At 38.0% G+C, this 24,274-nt stretch overlaps 2 protein-coding genes across 2 annotated transcripts in view; one reads left to right on the top strand and one right to left on the bottom strand.

Moving 5' to 3' along the window:
* Window positions 1–24,274, bottom strand: part of C7H4orf17 (chromosome 7 C4orf17 homolog) — a 304,067-nt gene that overhangs the window by 235,560 nt on the left and 44,233 nt on the right.
* Window positions 1–24,274, top strand: part of LOC102992927 (all-trans-retinol dehydrogenase [NAD(+)] ADH4-like) — a 53,417-nt gene that overhangs the window by 7,124 nt on the left and 22,019 nt on the right.

Here is a 24,274-nt window from a genome sequence, read left to right as displayed (position 1 = left end):
CCGGCTCACGGGCCCAGCCGCCCCGCGGCATGTGGGATCTTCCCAGACCGGGGCGCGAACCCGGTTCCCCTGCATCGGCAGGCGGACGCGCAACCACTGCGCCACCAGGGAAGCCCCGTATGTGTTACTTTTTAAAAACTGAAAATAAGTGAAACTGAAGAGTCGAAATCCTACAAATGCTTTTAACTGAAAATATGAAGAAAATTGCTCTGGTTTACAGCAGTAGACAATGGGACAGTCAGTAAGTCCATCACAGGCAAGTTATTCTAATGTTCTCCTTATACTTTGAACATTACTAGAGAAAAACACTACTAGAGAAAACTGCCTACCATTGGTCTCCATGGCCAAAGAGAAAGGGCTGGTGTAAAACACAGAAGACAGCATGGAGACAATCCTTTCTCCCTGATGATTTTTTAAAAGAAGAGTAGGACCAGGAGTAAGACCTCTGGAGTGGGGTTTTTCAAAGGTACTTGTATATTGTAAATATTTGAGGAGGGCACAAAAGGAGACAGATGCAGACCTGGGATTGCAGGAAGTGAGGACAGGAGTTAAAGGGCCTCTCTAAAGAAACTTTCATAAAGAGCTTTCCCTTTGGCTCTTTAGAAATATTTTCCATTTCTTCACATTTTCTTAACCCCTCTGAAAATATTTTGATAATAAATGAAACTGTATTAACAAAACAGAAAGAGAACTCTAGCAAACAGCAGAACCCATGGAGCACTGCCTCGTTTATATTGCTTAAAATCATGACAAGATTTAACTTAAAATAAAAACAAAAGACTTCTTTGGTAGAAAAAGAAACCTCGGATTTTATCTGTGTAATCCAGATATTTGTCATGCATGTGTGTCCCCGCCTTTCACTCACTATCCGCCCTTCAAAAACATGGCTGGGGTCCCCATGACAGTTACTGAAGTACATCCTCCCTCCATGTCTTCTGAGCAGCCCCGGGAGTCAACATTCATGTGGTCTGAATTCCTGCTCCTGCTGAATTGTTTTTGAACCATCCCACTGGTCAGCTGGCTTCCTGGAGCTACTGTTATCTGGGCTGCTTCACTATATGCTGCACTTTCCCTCTTCCTGTAGTTCCCAAAGCACTACCAACACAAAGCCCTAGTGGATAGCAGACTTTGCTGATGATTTAGGAAAGACAGATTATAGTACAGTGTGACATGAACAGACAACATTAAGTTTAATGTTAGGCTCTGCTGCCCTCATGTCCTCTGGCCACCCCCACTCACGGAATTTCACACGAGCTGTCTCTTTTCTCACTCATATCTCATACAAGCCGATTCTTGCCCTTCTCTACACTCTTTCTCCAAGAACTGGTACTTCTGTTGTACCCACCCACAAGCGAAAGACCCAAAATTCCTCCTATTTTATTACTTACACTAATATAATTCTTATTTGTCTATACCTCTTCCACCTAAGCTCTAACCAGAACCCTTGCCCTACGTTACCACCCACACCATTAAGGCATTTTCCCCATACCAATCTGAAACTTTCATTTTCCCTTGGCCAACTGTCACAAACTGTAGCCAGATTCTAAAATAACACTTTTTCAGGAGAGGGATCAACATGGCAGAGTAGGAGGACATGGAGCTCACTGTCCCTGAAAAACATATCAAAAATACATCTACACGTGGAGCAATTCTCATTGAAAATAAACTGGAGACTGGCGAACAGACTCTTGTACAGCCAAGGCTGTACGAAAGACCCACAGAGAATCACGTAGGAAGGGAAGAGAAGTGGTCAGGTCAGGACCTGCACATCTAGGAGGGGACACAGAAGAGGAGGAGGATTACATGGTTTCAGAGATCCTCCCTGTGGAGTAAGCGGTGCGAGCCACATATTGGGCACCCCAGCCTGGGGGGACAAGTCCTCTTAGCTGGTTTGAAAACCAGTGGGACTGACAGTGGAGCTGTAAGCAACCTAGACTCTGCTCATGAAGAACGTGCGCACACACTTGCTCACTCCTGAAGCAAGGAAGAGGAAGCAAAATGCGATTGTCTGGGACTCTGACAAGTTCCCTACAACTGCCCCAGCACGCACCCCAGCCTGAGCCCCAGCCTGAGCCAAGCGTCCACTCCAGGCCCTCTTGTTCCATGGCACAGCTCCACACTAGCACAAGGGCTGATGGAACCAGGGGGAGTGCACAGTTGTGCAGGATGGAGCCGACTCCAACCCAACATGGCATCATAACAGGGTGAGGGTGGCCATTGCTGGCGCCCATGGAAGCAACAGATCTAGAACTCTGACTGGGTCCAGGACTGCCACAGCCCATTCCCTGACCCATGCTGAACATCCACACCAGCCTCTCTTGCTCAAGCACTGCTCCCCTCTGGGGCGAGGGTGCAGGCACTGGGAGGGGGAAAGCACACAATTAGAGGGATTGGAACCAGCTCAGATCCGACCCTTAGAGCTTTTGCTCCAGCAACTAAGGACCTGACCCCACTCCCAGAAAAGTCCTGTTGGCCACTGAGCAGTAGAGAAGCCCCAGCTCACACCTGGCTCTGGCACTAGCCCCTCTATCTCCAGCCCCACCTCCTACCAGGGTGATAGCTGCCAGCACACCCTGGGGGAAGATATGACTCATGCTCATGTCAGATACAGCTCTCCCCCCAAAGCCACTGGGCACACACAGACTGTATAGGGATGTTCCCACACAAGCACACCCCTTCAAGACCAGAATAGGTAACTGTTTCACACAATATCATTGAGACAAGAAAGTTAAGCGAAATGAAAAGACAGAGGAATTTATTTCAAATGAAAGAACAAGAGAAAACCCCTGAAAAAGCAACTAATGAAACAGAAATAATTTACCAGATAAAGAGTTCAAAGCATTTGTAATAAGAATGCTAACTGAATTAAGGAAAAGAATCAATGAACATAATGAGAATTTTAAGAAGGAACTAGAAAATATAAAAAGAACCAGTCATAACTGAATACAATAACTGAAATAACTAGGAATTAACAGCAAACTAGGTGATACAGAAGAATGTAAAAGTGATCTGGGAGACAGAGTAATGAAAATCACCTAATCAGAACAGCAAAAAACAAACAAACAAAAATTTTAATGAGAACAGTTTAAGGGACCTCTGGGACAACATCAAGTGTACCAGCATTTGCATTATAGGGGTCCTGGAATGAGAAGAAAGAGAAAAAGGTAGAAAATATAGGCGATGAAATTATGACTGAAAACTTCCCAAACATGAAGAAGGAAACAGATATCCAGGTACACAAAGCACAGATAATCCCAAATGAGATGAACCCAAACAGACCCACACCAAGGCATATCATAATTAAAATGGAAAAAGTTAGAGATAAAGAGAGGATTCTAAAGGCAGCAAGAGAAAAACAGAGTCATATACAAGAGAATCTCAATAAGGCTATCAGCTGATTTCTTTGCAGAAACTTTGTAGGACAGAAGGGAGTGGCATGATATATTTAAAGTGCTGCATGATATATTTTAAAAGCTAAAAGGAAAAAACCTGCAACCTAGGATACTCTACCAAGCAAGATTATCATTTAGATAAAGAACTTCTCAGACAAGCAAAAACAAAGAGTTCAACAATACTAAACCTACCCTAAAAGAAATGTTAAAAAGTCTTCTCTAAGTAGAAATGAAAAAGCTACAGCAATCAAGAAGTAAGAATCCCTAGGAAAGGGAAAAAAATCCCACTAGTAAAGGCAAATATATAGTAAAGACTATGGATCAACTGCTTAAATAAACTAGTACAAAGATAAAAAGACAAAAAACTGTAAAATCAACTCTAACTAGAATAAACAGTGAAGGGATAAACATGAAGATGTGAAATATGACATCAAAAACAAAACATGGGAGAGAGGAGTAAAAGAATGCAGCTCTTTTAGAATATGTTTGAACTTAAATGACTACCAGTTTAAAACAAGTAGATAAAGTTACACGTCAACATATATAAACCCCATGGTGACCACAAATCAAAAACCTACAACAGATACATGAAAAGTAGAGAGAAAGGAACACAAAAAGCATATCACTAGAGAAAATCATCAACCCACAGGGGAAGAAACTAAAAGAGCAGAGAAGAACTACAAAAACAACAGAAAACAAGTAACAGAATGGGGATAAGTACATACCTATCAATAATCACTTTAAAGGTCAAAGGACTAAATGCTCCAATCAAAACACCTAGGGTTATACACTGATGTGTATAAAATGGATGACTAATAAGAACCTGCTGTATAAAAAAATTAAATTCAAAAAAAAAAAGAACCACCTAGGTGGCTGATTGGATTAAAAAAACAAGATCCATCTATATGTTGCTTACAAGAGACTCACTTCAGAGCTAAATACACATAGAGACTAAATTGAGGAGATGGAAAAAAGATATTTCATGCAAATGGAAATGACAAGAAAGCTGGGGTAGCAATACTCATATCAGACAAAATAGACCTTAAAACAAAGTCTGTAACAATAAAATAACACTTTTTCTTTCTGTTATATAAGTATATATTTGCCTAAATAATGTATATAAATGCATCTAAGGAAACTGCATCTGAAGCAAAAAGTCATGATTCCTTAACAAGGAGTGATAAAGACTCTCTCCTTGACTGAACTTGAGTCAGACTGTTCTGAGCCCTCTTCTGACTAGGCTCTGACCTTGGGTTCTGTCCTTAGCCTGCTTAGTCTAGTTTTAGCAATAAACCTGCTGGGTCAGCTTAGCAAAACTCCTCCACCCTGAATATCTGATCAAAGTCCTCAGCCCTCACCCTTTACATCTTATCACCCTAGCATGCCTCCAACAAGAATCTATTGAATTGGTCTAGCAAGAATCACCCTTGTCTTAATGTTTCCTTAGTAAACTTCCTTCCACTGATTCCCAGCCTGTTCCTTGACTATAAATCTCCACAGGTCCTTGCTGTATTCAGAGTTGAGCCAGATCTCTCTCCCCATTGCAAAACCTCCATTGCAGCAGTACTTCTTGAATAGTCTTCCTTACCATCTTTTTTTTTTTTTTTTTGCGGTACGTGGGCCTCTCACTGTTGTGGCCTCTCCCGTTGCGGACGAACCTGTGTGCCCTGCATCGGCAGGCGGACTCTCAACCACTGCGCCACCAGGGAAGCCCTTCCTTACCATCTTTAATTAGTGTTATGAATAATTTTTTCTTTAATAGGAGTCAACTGCAACTGAAGGTTATTAGAAAGTGAAAGCATCCCAAGAAAATGACTTGTGTGTTTTCATTGAATCATCAAAATATTCTTAGTTTTTAAAAAAACATGAAAGAACATAAAGTTTGTTGGGCTTAAATTCAGTATTTAAAGAGAAATTAAGACAAGAATTAATGGAATGTTGTTCTTCAAAAAAGTTAATGTCATGAAAGATAATGCCTAAGAAACTGTTCACAATTAAAGGAGACAAACGAGATATAGCAACTAAATGCAATACATGATCCTGGGCTGGATTTTGCACTCATAGGGGAAAACATGCCATAAAGGGCATTATTGGAAAATGGTTAAAACTAGAATATGGACTGTAGTTTTTTTCTTATACTTAAAAAAAATTTTCTATTTTGAAACAATCCCAACTTAGAAAAAAGTAGCAGGTACAGAACAAAGAATTTATCTTTCTGAACTATTCGAGAATAAGTTGACAATATAATATCCCACAATCCCCAAATACTTTAATGCATATTTTGTACACATTCTTACAGTAAAAAACATAAAAATCAGGAAATTAACATTGATATTCTATGACCATTTAATCCTCAGACCTATTTTCTTTTTTTAAATTAATTTTTATTGGAGTATAGTTGATCTACAATGTTGTGTTAGTTTCTGCTGTAGAGCAAAGTGAATCAGTTTTACATTTACATATACATATATCCACTCTTTTTTAGATTCTTTTCCAGTATAGGTCATTACAAAGTAGAGTTCCCTGTGCTATACAGTAGGTCCTTATTAGTTATGTTATCCCAATCTCCCAATCTATCTCTCCACCCTTTCTCCCTTGGTAACAGTAAGTTTGTTTTCTATTTCTATTTGAGTTTCTTAACTGTCCCAATAATGTCCTTAGAGCAAAAGGATCCAATTCGGAATCACAAGCTGCATTTAGTTATCATGACTCTTTAGTCTTTTAACTCCTCCATCTTTCCTTGACTTTTATGGCCTTGGTACTTTTCTGTAACTTAAAAATGTTTTTTAAAAGAACAAGGTTTAAAAAAAAAAAGAAAAGAATCAATGGCATTACTAGAAATTTTGTGACCTTAAGCAAAATTTCATTAAGAGCTCCCTCCTCAAGATTGAGAGGATATAACTAACGCAGCAATTACATATAATCAGTGTTTTATAGAACCATTGAGAGTTCTGTAATAATCTATAAAAAGTAGATTAGGTATCAAACTTCTGTTTTATAGTTACCCTTACTAATTAACCCAGGCCTTGCATAGGTAGTTCCTACTGGATGCCTTTCCCATACTGGGATTTCTAAATTGATTTCTTAGGACTGGTTTATGAGCTCCATGCCAGGCTCAGGGTTCAGAAACCAGTGCTAAGATATCAATTTATAAGCGACAAATGAAACTAACTCCATAATAGACAACAACAAAGAAAAACCAAGGAGCGTAAAAAGAAAAATTTCTAATTAGAGACACTAGTGGTATACATTTTGGGATTTCAGAATGAAATTATGAAAGGAAATAAATGTCTAAAGTTTAAAAATATGCCAAGAGTGGAAAAATTCAAATGAAAACAACTCCGTAGTTGGATATGTTAACTATATTATAATATGTAAATGTTCTTTCCAGCTTCAAATTGTTGAAATAACAGAAGGTCAGAAAGTAAGGATTCTTGTAGTATCAACCCAAGAATCTGGGATTTCACTCTGTTGGTTCTACCAGATGAAACATTTCTTCTTCCAACATAGTTTCTTAAATTACCCAGCTTTAGAACTGGAAGGGATATTTAAAAGACAAGATCTAGTTCAAGTCTTTCACTTTAAAGATGATGAAATCTAGGCACATGGGTAACAAATTTTGCTCAAGAGTACATAATAAATGGTTGAGTCAGGACTTGATCCAAGGTCTCCTGACTCTTAGTCCAGTACTTTACCCCTACACAGAAAATTAAGTCATTGATTTTGTGATAGAAAGGGAAATCCTATCCCCATGTAAATATAGGAATGAAAATTATTTGAGCAATTTACTACAGGTCAACTTAAAAGAATGAACATCTATGATATTATGTATCTAGTTCATCTCTTCACTAGGTTCTGCCTCTTCCTTAAATTTCTAAGATCCTAGGAGTCATCTTTGTTGATGGGACCAGGTGTGGTCACAAAACTCCCTGGAAACTGAGAATCTAGACCAAAGAAATTGTGTTGATTCCGGCTCTTTCTAAGAGTCTGGCCTAGGAATATGTGACCTGGGGAAACAGTAATCATAATTTCAACCATATGAACAGCGATCAAAAGAAAGCCAGTCTGCAGCAAGAGGAATGAAGATGCACAGAAAGAAGCAGAGAAGAGAAATGGAGAAGTTCTCGTGGAGGTCTAGTGCCTAGTTCCAGTTCCTTCCTGAGGCCAATATGCCTCTGCTTTGGGATTCCATGATATGTCCCTGTATATTTATAAATAAATCTCTGGCCAAAAGCCAGCTCAGGTGAGATACTGCAACCAAACACTCCCAAATAATTCTATAGCCTTTGCAATACAAAGTGAAGTACACTTCAAGCAACGCTTTATCTGTGTAAGGTGATATGCACCAAAGCAAACCCATCTTTTTTCTCATTAGCCATAATGTATTTACTTTGATCTATTAATATTTTCTCATCCAATCCTCTTTGTAATGCTTTGAGACAAACATTAGCAATTTAACAATTTGCTCTAAAATCCTGGAACAGAGAAAATCTAATTAACCCACAGGAGTTGAACCAATGACGGTGACATAGCACAGTTACTCAACCTACTGGCTAACAGAGAGAAGCATGTGTAATTGATACACACATGAAACGTATACACATGGAAGAGGAAAATCATAAAAGTAGAAGGTGCCAATATTTTTCCAGGCCTATTCATGGGAGATATTGTTTTGACTTTAAGCTATTAATTTTCTTTAAGTAAAATATCTAGAGTAGAGAGTAAAGAGCATTCATTCAGGTTGTGATACTTGTTTGATTCCCCAACATTAGTCTTCTCCCAGATGATGAAACTAAGCCTAACAGCAGTTTTTAACATTTTCCCTTGCAATTGTTATTGGCTTAGAAATGAGCATGTGATTTGAGTTGGCCTAATTAGCTTACAATCTCCCATGAGTTTAAATGGGTTATATCTGGCTTTGTTTGTTTTTCAGGACTACCTCACCCTGGGTGAGATGACATTTTTTTTTTCTGGAACTGCAAATCTAGTAATCAAATTCAAACCAGTTTCTTCTCTCTCCCTCTTCCCTCTCCCCATGTCTCAATCTCATGTGAACAGGAAGCATGTAGTACCAATCAGGGATTGTCATCAAAAGGAGAAACAGCCCTTGATGAATTCAAGTGACCGCAGAGCAGAGAACAAGATAAAATCTGGGTTCTTACTAACATCATTGAACCACTAAGTCAACCAACTCCAGAGCCAGTCCTGCCCCTGGAAATCTGATTAAAGCCATAATGATCTTATGAAGCTAGTTTGAGTCAGAGATTTCTATCATTTTCTGCCAAAAATGTCTTAAATAATTTAAACCCCACTTAGTCCACTTAAAATAACCCAACTTTCTTTTGATTTCTCAAAAGCCAACTGACTTGTCTGAACTCTGAATTCTAATTTGAGTTACATAAATGGACCTACTGATCAGCAAGGAATGCATTTCTGACAGGCCCTGTATATCTGCTATGATAAATTAACTAATTGGCATTACAGTGTGCAGTCACCTATGAGTTTAATTTTATGCCTCTTTTCTCAGAACTATCTTATCCTTGGACAAAGAAAGTTCCTGTTTATAAGAACTTTAAAATTAGTAAGAGAATCATGGGCCAGAGGTTTATGACATGCTGTATGAATATATTAATCTGTATTCCAAAATATACTTTAAAAAGATAAATCACATAAACTTAAAGTGTAAGAGTAATCATCCCCAGAAATACACAAATCACTAATTTTCTCAGTAATTTTTTTTTTTTTTTTTTTTTTTTGCGGTACGCAGGCCTCTCACTGACTCTCAACCACTGCGCCACCAGGGAAGCCCTCTCAGTAATTTTTACTACCTTCTAATCCCACCACCACCCCTACCCCCATCAAGAAAAAATGCAAAAGTTAATATGCTTTCGAAAAACACATTGACCTCAGAGAGTAATAACTCTTCTGTCTTAACCCAAACCATCTCAGATTAGAAGTATCTTTCATTTTATTCAATAGCCTTGACTGTAACGTTATGAGAAAAACTGCAGCAGTGCAGAGCAACAGTGGTCTGGGGCTGGGAGAGCTCCCCCATCCCTCCTGGGGAGTGTCCCGATCTCCCCTTGGGAAAAGAATCAGAGGGAATCAGCCACACACGCACATCTTGTTAGCCAGATTCACTGCCCTCAGACAAGGTCACCCTTTCATGGCAAAACTGCTTTCACCACCAGCAAATGCTCTGTTATTTGGTTGTTATTACTTTAGTATCCGAATTTAGTATCTCTCACTGGCATAAAATTAAACTATCTTTATAAAATCATCACCTCAGCCCTGCTTGCTCTGTAAAACCCCTCTGGGAAAACAAAAGTCTCTTGACAACATGGGTCATTGAATTTCTAAGCCACTTAACAGATGACACTGGAAACACAGGTGAACATATTTAAAATCAACTAATAAGATATTTGCTAAACTTGAAACAATTTAATTTACTAGATTTACTGCAGAAACTGTCTTTTTTCTATTGTGCTCCAGCTCTCCCAAATAATACTGTCCTTTAAATTATTATTTCAGGTCAACTTCCAGGAATCTGCTCTTATTCCACCCACCGCTTTTCCAATTCATCAGCATGATTCCTCCCTTTTTTTTTGGCTGTGCTGGGCCTTCATTGCTGTGTGCAGGTTTTCTCTAGTTGCGGCAAGCGGGGGCTACTCTTCGTTGCGGTCCACGGGACTTTCGTTGCGGTGACTTCTCTTGTGGAGCACGGGCTCTAGGCACGTGGGCTTCAGTAGTTGCAGCATGCAGGCTCAGTAATTGTGTCACGTGGGCCCCAGAGCACACAGGCTTCAGCAGTTGTGGTGCACGGACTTAGCTGCCCCGCCACATGTGGGATCTTCCCAGACCAGGGATGGAAGCCATGTCTCCTGCATTGGCCAGTGGATTCCTAACCACTGGGACACCAGGGAAGTCTTGATTCCTCCCTTTCAAGCCTGGTTTAAAATTATTATATTCATGTATACATATTTCTATAGGTTTCATATGTCAGTCCTGTTTCTCTGATTAGATTGAAGACAGGGTGATTCTCTTTTCCCTAATACATAAGCCAAGTACACAGCACTGTAACCAGAAGTGGGGTCCACCTGCTCACCGCTCAAAAGCCAATAAAGAGGCAAGGTTGGGCTTCCCTGGTGGCGCAGTGGTTGAGAGTCCACCTGCCGATGCAGGGGACACGGGTTCGTGCCCCGGTCCGGGAAGATTCCATATGCCGCAGAGCGGTTGGGCCCGTGAGCCATGGCTGCTGAGCCTGCGCGTCCGGAGCCTGTGCTCTGCAACGGGAGAGGCCACAACAGTGAGAGGCCCGCGTACCGCAAAAAAAAAAAAAAAAAAAAAAAAAAAAAGAGGCAAGGTTGATGGAAAGGAAAGTTTGCTTTATTTTGGATGCTGGCAACCGGGGTGGGGGGCAGGGGGGGCAACTCCCCACCCCCAATGACAACCAGTGGGCAAGAGCTTTTATAGACGGAGGGAGGGGGCTCCGTGCAGAAACAGCACAGCCAGCTCTGAGAGTCATCTTGAAATTGGTCAGCAGTGGTCTGACCAGCATCATCTTGATTGTTTTAAGTACAGTTAATCTTCAGTTCCAGGGTTGGTTTGTTCCCATTTCTTTGAGGCCAATTCTCAGAATTGTGGCAGCTTATGTCATGGCTTCAGTCTGGTCATCATGTAGTTGACGTCTTCCACCTGGTGGAGGTTTCAGTATGGATATGACACCTCACAGGATATGGCTCAAAATATTACCTATAACCCTTGAGGAGAAACTAAATGTCCTTAACTATGCTTAATGACTAAACTATTAGTATTTAGTCTTGTTGGACTGATTTTCTTTGTTTCTGCATTTTCTCACTTCTCTGATTAAACTTATTCTTTGGCTAAAGCTTTTCCACAGAAAAAGGCAGGCGGAAGACATGGGGGGCAAGCACCATAGGGTCCTGCTCCATTTCAGTACCACACAGCACACTATACCTCAAAAAGTTAATCTGCTATCTGTGAATATTTGAATAATTTCAAATTCAAATTAGTTAATAATTTTTAAATAGTTTGTAAGGCACTTCAGGGACACAAGATGAGTAAGGAGGAAAGTCAAGAAAAGAACTCAATGTTTCGGATTACAAGGCAGAATAAGATGGATGATGTAAAAAACATACCAATTTCTCTGGATACTCAAAAGAAGGAAAATAATGGAAGGATGGAAGAATCAGGAGAGTCTTCATTTGGAAGATTCCTGAGATGAGCCCTGTATGAAAAGTAGTAATTTCACCTGCCGAAGTGGAGGTATAGGAAACAAAATTAACAAAGGCAGGTAAAAGGATAGTATAAGAGAGTCTAGTGACAGCTGAATTTTCCAGATTTGTTGAAACCTAACGCCCCAGTAGTGAAGGAGTGAAATACTAGCAAGCAAAATGTATGGAGAGATAGATTAAAAATCCTTGAGTTCCAGTATAACAAATTCATACATAATTTGACAGGTTTGTTATGGAAACACTGAAGATTTTTGAAAAGGAAAGTATACGACTTTAACTTCCCTTTGGAAATCTATTCTGAAAAAGGAACAGACCAGAAGGTCAATGAGGAAGTTATGAGAGAAATACCATTTAAGAAACAGTGAGGACTCAACCAGGCATAATTTCACCCCTCAAAGGAGAGCTGGCAATGCCTGGAGACTCTTTTGATGGTCACCACTGGACGGGGGAGTGTGACTGGCCAGGGATGCTGCCAAACATCCTACAACAGACGGAACAGCCTCTCCAACAGAGACTTATCCAGTTTAAAATATCAGCTGTTCTAAGGTTGAGAAACTGCAATTAAGACAAATTAATTTACAGAAACGTTTACATAGTACAATTTTTTTAAAAACTAAAGTTTTCTACTTAAAAAAAAAAACAGTGAGGAATACCATTTCACACCTTCTAGTATGGCTGTAATGAAAGAACAAAAAAAGGAAAATAGCAAGTGTTGATAAAGACTAGAGAAAATGGAAGCCTCATACATTGCTAGAAAAAAGTAAAATGGTACAACCATGGAGAAAAGTTTGGCAGTTCCTCAAAAGTTAAACAGAGTTATCAGAATTTAGCAATTTCATTCCTAGTTATATATTCAAAAGAATTGAAAAGATATGTTTTCTACATAAAAACTTGCACATGAATATTTCTAGCAGCATTATTCATAACAGCCAAAAAGCAAAAAAAAAAAAAATTCATTAACTGAAAAAAATAAACGAATTGTGGTATATCCATACAATATAATATTACTCGGCAATAAAAAGGAATGACATACTGATGCGTGTTATAATATGGATGAACCTTGAAAATGTTATAAGTGAAAACACAAAAGGCCATACACTGTATGATTCCATTTAAATAAAATTTCCAGCATAGGCAAATCCACAGAGACGGAAAGTGGATTCGTGGTTGCCAGAAGATAGGCAAAGGGAGAAACTGGGAAGTATGGAGTTTCTTTTTGGGGTGAGAGAAATATTCTGAAATTAACATTGGTGATGGTTGCATAATATTGTGAATATATTTAACAGTCACTAAACTGTACACTTTAAAATGGTCAAAATAGTGAATTTTATGCTAAGGGAATTTATCTCAATTTTTTAAAAAACAAACCAAAAAAGAAATAGTGAAGAAAAGACGTACAATGGTGGTCATGTGACTAGAAAGACAAATGAGGGAAATTTTAAGGAATTACAATCTACATGTTTTTACAACTAACCTATTTCATCAGAACTAAGACACCATCAGTTTTAAGATACACCATAGGGGCTTCCCTGGGGGTGCAGTGGTTGGGAATCCACCTGCCAATGCAGGCAACATGGGTTCAAGCCCTGGTCCAGGAAGATCCCACATGCTGCGGAGCAACTAGGCTCATGCGCCACAACTACTGAGCCTGCACTCTAGAGCCCGCGAGCCACAACTACTGAAGCCCACACGCCTAGAGCCCATGCTCCGCAACAAGAGAAGCCACCGCAATGAGAAGCCCACTCGCCACAACTAGAGAAAGCTCGTGCACAGCAACCAAGACCCAACGCAGCCAAAAATAAATTAAAAATAAAATAAAATTTTAAAAAATTTTTAAATAAAAAAAAGATACACCATAATTTTATATACCACTAAGAAAGAAAAATACTGCCAATTAAACTATAATATCCCAAAGATGGCAAGAAGCAACTGACATCAGAGATTTTAACTTGTAGAAAAAGTGCTTTAGAATCAAAGAAATGTGTAATTGGATATAGGATATAAAGGAAACATGCAGTTAAAAAAACGATGATCTAGTTTGTGCAGAAACACAATGAATTCAGTTTGAACCACCATGGGTCCCAAATACGATGTTTGGGTATTTATACTGAGATTAATGAATTATTATTTAAAATACTGTATATACTAATTCAATGGGTGGGAAATGATACTTTTAAACATATATAACATTGGGAATTTTAAGAACAACTACAAGCCTGAAAATCAACAGTCAGAAAAGGTAAAGCCATTCTCATGGAAAGAATCCATGACATTATTTTTAGCATTAGGAGACACCCTCACATTCAAAAGCCCAGGGTTCCACCATTCTGAAATCTCTTCTCCAGCTTCCTCTCAAAACGCTTCTTAGCAGGTTGCTTATGAAAGAAAATAAAAGACAGTCCCTATCTTTAAAGCTCATCAAAAGGCAGCACAGAAAGAAAGGCAGAAAGAAGGCACATACCAAGCTTTCAGAAGAATGTTAATGCGTATTGTTTCCAAGGTAAATACTCAACTTGATCATCATTTATTAAGCACTTAGTATCTTTCAGGACTATGCAGTGCTCTCTGTAGGATACAAAATGTAAGTAAATACAATCATTATTGTAAGGAGACTGGAGGTTGGAGCAGGGGTGTCAAAAAAGGACACAAATAATAGATATGAGACAGAATAAGTTTTGCTTCATGCAGCTATCTATGTGTGAGGAGTAAGGGGATGGAAACACAGTGAGCGCTGTGTGGATTCAAAGACGGAAAAGATCATCCTGGAGGGAAGAGCTGGAAATGGTAAGATAGGTAGCAGGAAATGGACCTTAAGAACATGTTAGTTTAGTAGGCAGAACTGGCAGCAGTAGGTGTTCTAATCAGGAGAAACAGTTTAAATAAAGCATGGAGGCAGGAAGGCACACAGTGCACTGGAGAAAGGTCTATCTTAGGTTGATATGAGACCACAAATAGGGAAACCTGGAAGATAAGGTTTGAAACACAGGTTGGGTTGTAGATAAACGGTCTTGAATGCCAGAGTGAGCTCAGTAGGGATTAGAGAGTCCTTAATGGTTTTAGATGAAAAACTGTTAAGAATACTAATCTAACGACATTTTGAAACAATGACTGGCAGAGGGAGCTCTGCAAATAGGAAAATTAGTAAAAGGCTACTGTGAGTGTTAGCAAGTAGTAAGGTGATTGCACTTGTCTACAGTGTAATAATAAAAACAGAAGGAAGGAAATGAAAGGCACATGGCAGGTAGAATACACAAAGCTTGTAAACAATGCAGAAAGCAAGGTAAAGGGAGGTTTCAGAACAATAAAAAAAGAATGGAGATGCTAGTGTCAAAACAGGGAAGTCCAAGAAAAGAGCCTGGAGCTGTTAAAGAAGATGAGGTTGTTCTGTGAACGTGAACACTATTAAAATAGAAACGTCTAAGAGCAAATGGAAACTCCTGCCTAAAGTTTGGATTAAAGGGAAAGAAATCATAAAAATATGATAAGAAAGCCTAGAAAATCACATGCTAGATGGAAATTTTTTAAAGGTCATTTTAAAAAAAATTAGGCCACTAACAACTTCCCAAAAAAGTTTCAATTAAAACATAGAGATGGAAACCAGACAAAGAAGTGAAACGTGGGTAGTGAGAAAGTAGAAACAGAGTATAAATCATACTTCTAAAAAGTGTAATAGAACAACTTAAATATTCAATAATAAAATATTAGTTAAAGTCTGCAGGAGATAAGAGTATACTATGGCTTTTTACCAACAGGATCAGAAGTATTTCAATATTTTAACAATTGGCATCACCTTAATAGGGTATATTAGCTGCATATAAGCCCTGAATTTTCCCTAAGGAAAAGCACAAGCACAACAGGATACATGAAAAGACTTTTTATGCAATTCTGATTCATCACAAAACAGAAAATGGATGAAAAAAAAATGTGGTCAATTCATACAATGGAATACTCTATGGTAATGAAAATAAACAAAGTACAGCTACAGGCAATGTGGATGAATCTCACAAAAAGAGAGTTGAGAGGAAAAAAAGACATGAAAGAACACATACACGATGACTCCATTTGTATAAAGCTTTTAATCAGTAAAACTAAACTATATTGTGTAGAGAAGCATAAATCATAAAAGAAATGCAAGGAAATAATTATTAGGATTGTGAAAGAGAAGGATGGATATAGGAGGGATTCTGGGTCAGTGGATATGTCCTTCACTTTATAATTATTTGTTAACTTATCTAATAGGTTTAATGACCTTTTCTCTGTTATCTTATATTTTGCAATAAAAAAAGAAAAAACCAAGTAAACAGAAATCCCCAAATAGCAGTTGGAAGCAATGAGGGTTTGCAGCTGAAATATGACACCACAAATGATGATGTGGAGAGAGATGGGCAAAGTTGCAGATTACGGCAACAAAAAAGGAGAGAAAATAATTGGAGAACAGAAGAGCAGAAATGGTATTTATTCAAAGACAATTCTACAGAGGACACAGAGCACCCTGGATAGAAGCAAAAAAAAAAAGAAATTCATTAACTGAAAAAAATAAACGAATTGTGGTATATCCATACAATATAATATTACTAGGCAATAAAAAGGAATGACATACTGATGCGTGTTATAATATGGATGAACCTTGAAAATGTTATAAGTGAAAACACAAAAGGCCATACACTGTATGATTCCATTTAAATAAAATTTCCAGCATAGGCAAATCCACAGAGACGGAAAGTGGATTCGTGGTTGCCAGAAGATAGGCAAAGGGAGAAACTGGGAAGTATGGAGTTTCTTTTTGGGGTGAGAGAAATATTCTGAAATTAACATTGGTGATGGTTGCATAATATTGTGAATATATTTAACAGTCACTAAACTGTACACTTTAAAATGGTCAAAATAGTGAATTTTATGCTAAGGGAATTTATCTCAATTTTTTAAAAAACAAACCAAAAAAGAAATAGTGAAGAAAAGACGTACAATGGTGGTCATGTGACTAGAAAGACAAATGAGGGAAATTTTAAGGAATTACAATCTACATGTTTTTACAACTAACATATTTCATCAGAACTAAGACACCATCAATTTTAAGATACACCATAGGGGCTTCCCTGGGGGTGCAGTGGTTGGGAATCCACCTGCCAATGCAGGCAACATGGGTTCAAGCCCTGGTCCAGGAAGATCCCACATGCTGCGGAGCAACTAGGCTCATGCGCCACAACTACTGAGCCTGCACTCTAGAGCCCGCGAGCCACAACTACTGAAGCCCACACGCCTAGAGCCCATGCTCCGCAACAAGAGAAGCCACCGCAATGAGAAGCCCACTCGCCACAACTAGAGAAAGCTCGTGCACAGCAACCAAGACCCAACGCAGCCAAAAATAAATTAAAAATAAAATAAAATTTTAAAAAATTTTTAAATAAAAAAAAGATACACCATAATTTTATATACCACTAAGAAAGAAAAATACTGCCAATTAAACTATAATATCCCAAAGATGGCAAGAAGCAACTGACATCAGAGATTTTAACTTGTAGAAAAAGTGCTTTAGAATCAAAGAAATGTGTAATTGGATATAGGATATAAAGGAAACATGCAGTTAAAAAAACGATGATCTAGTTTGTGCAGAAACACAATGAATTCAGTTTGAACCACCATGGGTCCCAAATACGATGTTTGGGTATTTATACTGAGATTAATGAATTATTATTTAAAATACTGTATATACTAATTCAATGGGTGGGAAATGATACTTTTAAACATATATAACATTGGGAATTTTAAGAACAACTACAAGCCTGAAAATCAACAGTCAGAAAAGGTAAAGCCATTCTCATGGAAAGAATCCATGACATTATTTTTAGCATTAGGAGACACCCTCACATTCAAAAGCCCAGGGTTCCACCATTCTGAAATCTCTTCTCCAGCTTCCTCTCAAAACGCTTCTTAGCAGGTTGCTTATGAAAGAAAATAAAAGACAGTCCCTATCTTTAAAGCTCATCAAAAGGCAGCACAGAAAGAAAGGCAGAAAGAAGGCACATACCAAGCTTTCAGAAGAATGTTAATGCGTATTGTTTCCAAGGTAAATACTCAACTTGATCATCATTTATTAAGCACTTAGTATCTTTCAGGACTATGCAGTGCTCTCTGTAGGATACAAAATGTAAGTAAATACAATCATTATTGTAAGGAGACTGGAGGTTGGAGCAGGGGTGTCAAAAAAGGACACAAATAATAGATATGAGACAGAATAAGTTTTGCTTCATGCAGCTATCTATGTGTGAGGAGTAAGGGGATGGAAACACAGTGAGCGCTGTGTGGATTCAAAGACGGAAAAGATCATCCTGGAGGGAAGAGCTGGAAATGGTAAGATAGGTAGCAGGAAATGGACCTTAAGAACATGTTAGTTTAGTAGGCAGAACTGGCAGCAGTAGGTGTTCTAATCAGGAGAAACAGTTTAAATAAAGCATGGAGGCAGGAAGGCACACAGTGCACTGGAGAAAGGTCTATCTTAGGTTGATATGAGACCACAAATAGGGAAACCTGGAAGATAAGGTTTGAAACACAGGTTGGGTTGTAGATAAACGGTCTTGAATGCCAGAGTGAGCTCAGTAGGGATTAGAGAGTCCTTAATGGTTTTAGATGAAAAACTGTTAAGAATACTAATCTAACGACATTTTGAAACAATGACTGGCAGAGGGAGCTCTGCAAATAGGAAAATTAGTAAAAGGCTACTGTGAGTGTTAGCAAGTAGTAAGGTGATTGCACTTGTCTACAGTGTAATAATAAAAACAGAAGGAAGGAAATGAAAGGCACATGGCAGGTAGAATACACAAAGCTTGTAAACAATGCAGAAAGCAAGGTAAAGGGAGGTTTCAGAACAATAAAAAAAGAATGGAGATGCTAGTGTCAAAACAGGGAAGTCCAAGAAAAGAGCCTGGAGCTGTTAAAGAAGATGAGGTTGTTCTGTGAACGTGAACACTATTAAAATAGAAACGTCTAAGAGCAAATGGAAACTCCTGCCTAAAGTTTGGATTAAAGGGAAAGAAATCATAAAAATATGATAAGAAAGCCTAGAAAATCACATGCTAGATGGAAATTTTTTAAAGGTCATTTTAAAAAAAATTAGGCCACTAACAACTTCCCAAAAAAGTTTCAATTAAAACATAGAGATGGAAACCAGACAAAGAAGTGAAACGTGGGTAGTGAGAAAGTAGAAACAGAGTATAAATCATACTTCTAAAAAGTGTAATAGAACAACTTAAATATTCAATAATAAAATATTAGTTAAAGTCTGCAGGAGATAAGAGTATACTATGGCTTTTTACCAACAGGATCAGAAGTATTTCAATATTTTAACAATTGGCATCACCTTAATAGGGTATATTAGCTGCATATAAGCCCTGAATTTTCCCTAAGGAAAAGCACAAGCACAACAGGATACATGAAAAGACTTTTTATGCAATTCTGATTCATCACAAAACAGAAAATGGATGAAAAAAAAATGTGGTCAATTCATACAATGGAATACTCTATGGTAATGAAAATAAACAAAGTACAGCTACAGGCAATGTGGATGAATCTCACAAAAAGAGAGTTGAGAGGAAAAAAAGACATGAAAGAACACATACACGATGACTCCATTTGTATAAAGCTTTTAATCAGTAAAACTAAACTATATTGTGTAGAGAAGCATAAATCATAAAAGAAATGCAAGGAAATAATTATTAGGATTGTGAAAGAGAAGGATGGATATAGGAGGGATTCTGGGTCAGTGGATATGTCCTTCACTTTATAATTATTTGTTAACTTATCTAATAGGTTTAATGACCTTTTCTCTGTTATCTTATATTTTGCAATAAAAAAAGAAAAAACCAAGTAAACAGAAATCCCCAAATAGCAGTTGGAAGCAATGAGGGTTTGCAGCTGAAATATGACACCACAAATGATGATGTGGAGAGAGATGGGCAAAGTTGCAGATTACGGCAACAAAAAAGGAGAGAAAATAATTGGAGAACAGAAGAGCAGAAATGGTATTTATTCAAAGACAATTCTACAGAGGACACAGAGCACCCTGGATAGAAGAAGAAGAACTTCTTAAATCAGAAGGAAACTTCCAAGGCAAGTTTCCCAAAGAAAATGGGCACCAAGGGCAAAGTAAGCAAATATACTGTTTCTTTGTTCAATTCTTGTTTTGTGTGTGTGTGTCTTTATACATTTGCTAAAAGAAACGTCCTTGGGAATTACTCTCAGAAAGCAGCAGTTTAAAGTTGATCAAAAGCTAAGTCCCCATCAACAGATGTATGGATAAAGAAGATGTGGTATATATATACTCATATAGGTACTTCCCTGGTGGTGCAGTGGTTAAGAATCCACCTGCCAATGCAGGGGACACGGGTTCGAGCCCTGGTCCGGGAAGATGCCACATGCCTCGGAGCAACTAAGCCCGTGCACCACAACTACTGAGCCTGTGCTCTAGAGCCCGTGAGCCACAACTACTGAAGCCCACGTGCCTAGAGCCCGTGCTCTGCAACAAGAGAAGCCACCGCAATGAGAAGCCCGCGCTCCGCAACGAAGAGTAGCTCTCGCTCGCCTCAACTAAAGAACGCCTGCACACAGCAACGAAGACCCAACGCAGCCAAAAATAAATAAATAAATTTAAAAATATATATACATATATATATACACAGATGTACATACACACTCACAACAAAATATTACTCAGTCATAAAAAAGAATGAAATCTTGCCATTTGTGACAACATCGGTAGACCTAGAGGGTATTAAGCTAAGTGAAATAAGTCATACAGAGAAAGACAAATATTGTATGATTTCACTTATATGTGGACTCTAAAAAGCAAAAACAGATGAACAAACATAACAAAACAGAAACAAAATCATAGATACAGAGAACAAACAGGTGATTGCCCAGGGGTGGGGGTGGGGAGTTGGGAAGATGAGAGAAATAAGTGAGGGAAATTAAGGGATACAAACTACCAGTTATAAAATAAACGAGTCACAAGTATGAAATGTACAGCGTAGGAAATATAGTCAATAATTAGTTAGTACCTTTGAATGGTGACAGATGATAACTAGACTTTTCATGATGAGCATTTGAAATGTATGGAATTAGCGAATCACGTGATGTTGTGTGCCAGAAACTAACATAGTGCTGTAAGCCAATTATACTTCAAAAACAAACGAACTCATAGAAAAAGAGATTGGGTTTGTAGTTACCAGAGGCAGGAGGGTGGGGCAGGGAGGAATTGCATGAAGTTAGTCATAAGGTACAAACTTCCAGTTATAAGACAAATAAGTAGTAGGGATGTAATGTACAACATGGTAAATATAACCAACACTGCTGTATATTATATATGAAAGTTGTTAAGAGAGTAAATCCTGAGTCCTCATCACTAGGAAAAACATTTTTTTTTCTATTTCTTTAATTTTATGTCTATATGAAATGATGGATGTTCACTGAACTTACTGTGGTAATCATTTCATGATGTATTTAAGTCAAATCATTATTCTATACACCCTTTAAACTTATACAGGGCTGTATATCAATTATATCTTAATAAAACTAGAAGATAAAATAAAGATGATCAAAAGGATATGAGTGACCCTCATGCTAGTTATTTACTCTAGGAAATAACTGTGAATTTGCCAAAATGCTTACTACAAAGGTGGTCAATTAAATATTATTTATAATGGCCCAAAAAAGAGAGATTTGAGTAACTGTGCCATAATCATAAAATAAAATTTGTATTTGTTAGAAATAATGTTAGAGAATATGGAAAATATTCATTGTATATTAATAAGTAGAAAAAAGTAGGCTATAAAATATTACACACAATATGGTCCCATGTGAAAAAAACTCAAATGATTTACCTCAAAATCCTAAAGTGGGAGATAAAATTACAGATGGGTTTTGTCTCTTCTTTCATATTTTCATTTTGAACTTTCCATAATTAGCACATGTTGCATTTAAAAGACATGATATTTAAAATACAATTCAAAATTGCATAACAGGTATCAAAAAATATGTATTCATGTGGAAAAAGACTGGGAAAATCACACCAAAAGTAAAAATAGTAGCATTAGAATGAAGGAGTATAGGTTTGTTTCTTTCCACTTTCCTTCACTGTTACTTACATTTAAAATGAAAAAATAAAATTTTAAGAGGCTAAAATTTTTTAAATCTGAGGATTATAAAATTTTTAATGCTTAAATTCTTTTCATACATCTTTACCCAAATTCTTTCAAAGGGACAAAATTTTTATTTAATGTATATTCTACTGATAAATTTAATAATTATGTAAGCCTCACTTCTCAAACTTTTATGTGCATATGAATCACATGGGGATCTCGTTCAAACGCAGATTTTGAGTCAGTGGATTGCCGACAGGGCTTGTAGCTCTAGCAAATTCTCAGGTGATGTCAATAACTGCTGGTGGCAGGGAGGTCCACATTTTGAGCAGCAAAGATGTAAAACACATCTGCTCTAGCAATAAGGATTCAGGTAATGCAGAGCTGATAACAAATTGTTCGATCAACAAACACATATTGGCCATCTACCCTGCCCAAATCCTATAAATTTATCCTCTTTATTCTGGAGAGAAAAAAATCAAGGCTTTATAATAGGGTAAACTTTAATACACCTGTTCTTTTCGAAAATTAAAAGTGCAATGACTACAATGTAGAATTTGACTTCTTATTTTCAGTTAAGGTCCCTTGTCTTTAGAACAATATATATAACATCCAGCCACAAACTCCAAAACTCTCTTTCATGAAATAATAGTATCAACATGTTCTTTCATTTTTTTTCCCATGATATTCTTTCTTTCTCTCTCCCTCTCTCTTCCTCCCGCCTATCCTTTCCCCCTCTCCCTCTTTCTCAGATTAAATGCAAAGCAGCTATCGCCTGGAAAGCAAACAAGCCCCTCAGCGTTGAAGAGGTTGAGGGAGCTCCCCTCAAGGCTCATGAAGTTCGAATTCAATTGTCTGTGGACTTTCCCAGGGCAGGACAGGCAAGACACCAAACGCAGACTTGGCTTCTGTCAGGTCAAGCCTATGTAGTATAACTGGGAGTCCCAGGAGTTTTCACTATGGGGGAATTACATATTTAGGTTCACAGTAAAAACAGGTATTATCCCCAGGAGGGGTAAATTGTAAGAATCAGACAAAGGAATTCATTTTAGATTAGAATTAGGTAGGTTTTCTTTTTGTTTTCCAGTTGCCAGTTATTGAAAAGTGTTATTAAAAGAAAGATTGAGAGTTTGGTTCAAAACAAGGAAAGATCTGATGCTAAGGGTCCTGGGTGCCCAGAGGAGGGGACAGAAGTGAGACAGCAGGGAGAAGACATGGCACTGAGCAGAGAGGGATCATAGGCAACAAGTTGAGTCAATTTCTCCATTTTCTCCGCAGCTGACCTGGCTTATATTTTTCCTCAGTATCACCACAGTGAGAGTTTATGCATGAGAATGAATTAGATATCCTCATGAACAGAATCCTGAAAAATAATACTGGGACACCTCATAATTAATTAAGACAATCCTTTATTTGACATCTCTCTTTTAACTATAAAAGTTTTATTACCTCTACTGTATTTCATGTCGTTTCAACAAAATTTGAACAAGCCCTAGAAACCTGTGTTCCCCCTCCACTCCCTCTAAGAGAGTTTAACTTTTCCCTGTTACCTTTGATTTCTCCTCTCCTAGAGACAGTGACTGCCAATTCTCTCTTTGTGTGATTTTTCAGTGACAGTGAAAGGAAGAAAATAAAGATGCATTAAGAGGAAAGAATATATCCTAACATATTTTTAATTGTTCTTTTTTTTTTTTCAAAATGCAATTCTTTTATTGAGCTCAATGAGTGTTGTTAAGTTTCAAGGGGTCATCGGGCCTAAAATTACCCTCCTAACAACCCCAATGATATAATTACAGAAACAGGACTCAAGTCTGCGGTTGCTTTGTAGATAATCGCCACCACCTTGTGCCATACTGCTGCCCATGTCATCCATCCTCAATTTGAGGAGGCTTTTTTCCCAGTGATCCTTGGCCATGAGGCTGCAGGAATTGTGGAAAGTGTTGGGCCAGGAGTGACCAACTTCAAACCAGGTATTTTAATTTCTGATTCCAACTAAATGGAAATGTCAGGATATTTCAGGGATAATTCCTGATACAGTCCTGGCTTTGCATGCTATAATTGATCTCTGTTTACATAAGGGGACCATCTTTTCCAAAGCAAAATTGAAACACACAGTCTATCAGAGTCTAGCAATGAGACACAATATTTCCAATCAGAGCTGCCTAGGGACTTCCCTGGCAGTCCAGTGGTTAAGACTCCGCACTTCCACTGCAGGGGGTGCAAGTTTGATCCCTGGTCTGGGAAAAGAAAAAAAAAAAAATCTGTATAATAAAATCTGGGAAATACGGGCACTTTATTTACATATAGCACTGTGAAACTGTCCTATGATGCAAAGCTACAAGGTGAGCTTACACTGAGCTTCCAAGGGGGAACAGATGACAACTTAAAACAGCCTCCTCTAAATAAAACAGAAAACTATTTTAATATTATAAAGAATTTAAAGAATGATGACTTATAGGTAGCTTAAGTGAGAAATACTACGCATATGTCAATG

The sequence above is a fragment of the Physeter macrocephalus genome, chromosome 7 (assembly GCF_002837175.3).
Source record: "Physeter macrocephalus isolate SW-GA chromosome 7, ASM283717v5, whole genome shotgun sequence".
Lineage (NCBI taxonomy): Eukaryota > Metazoa > Chordata > Mammalia > Artiodactyla > Physeteridae > Physeter > Physeter macrocephalus.
The sequence above is the reverse complement of the archived record's forward strand: the minus strand, read 5'-3'. Positions and strand labels throughout refer to the sequence as shown.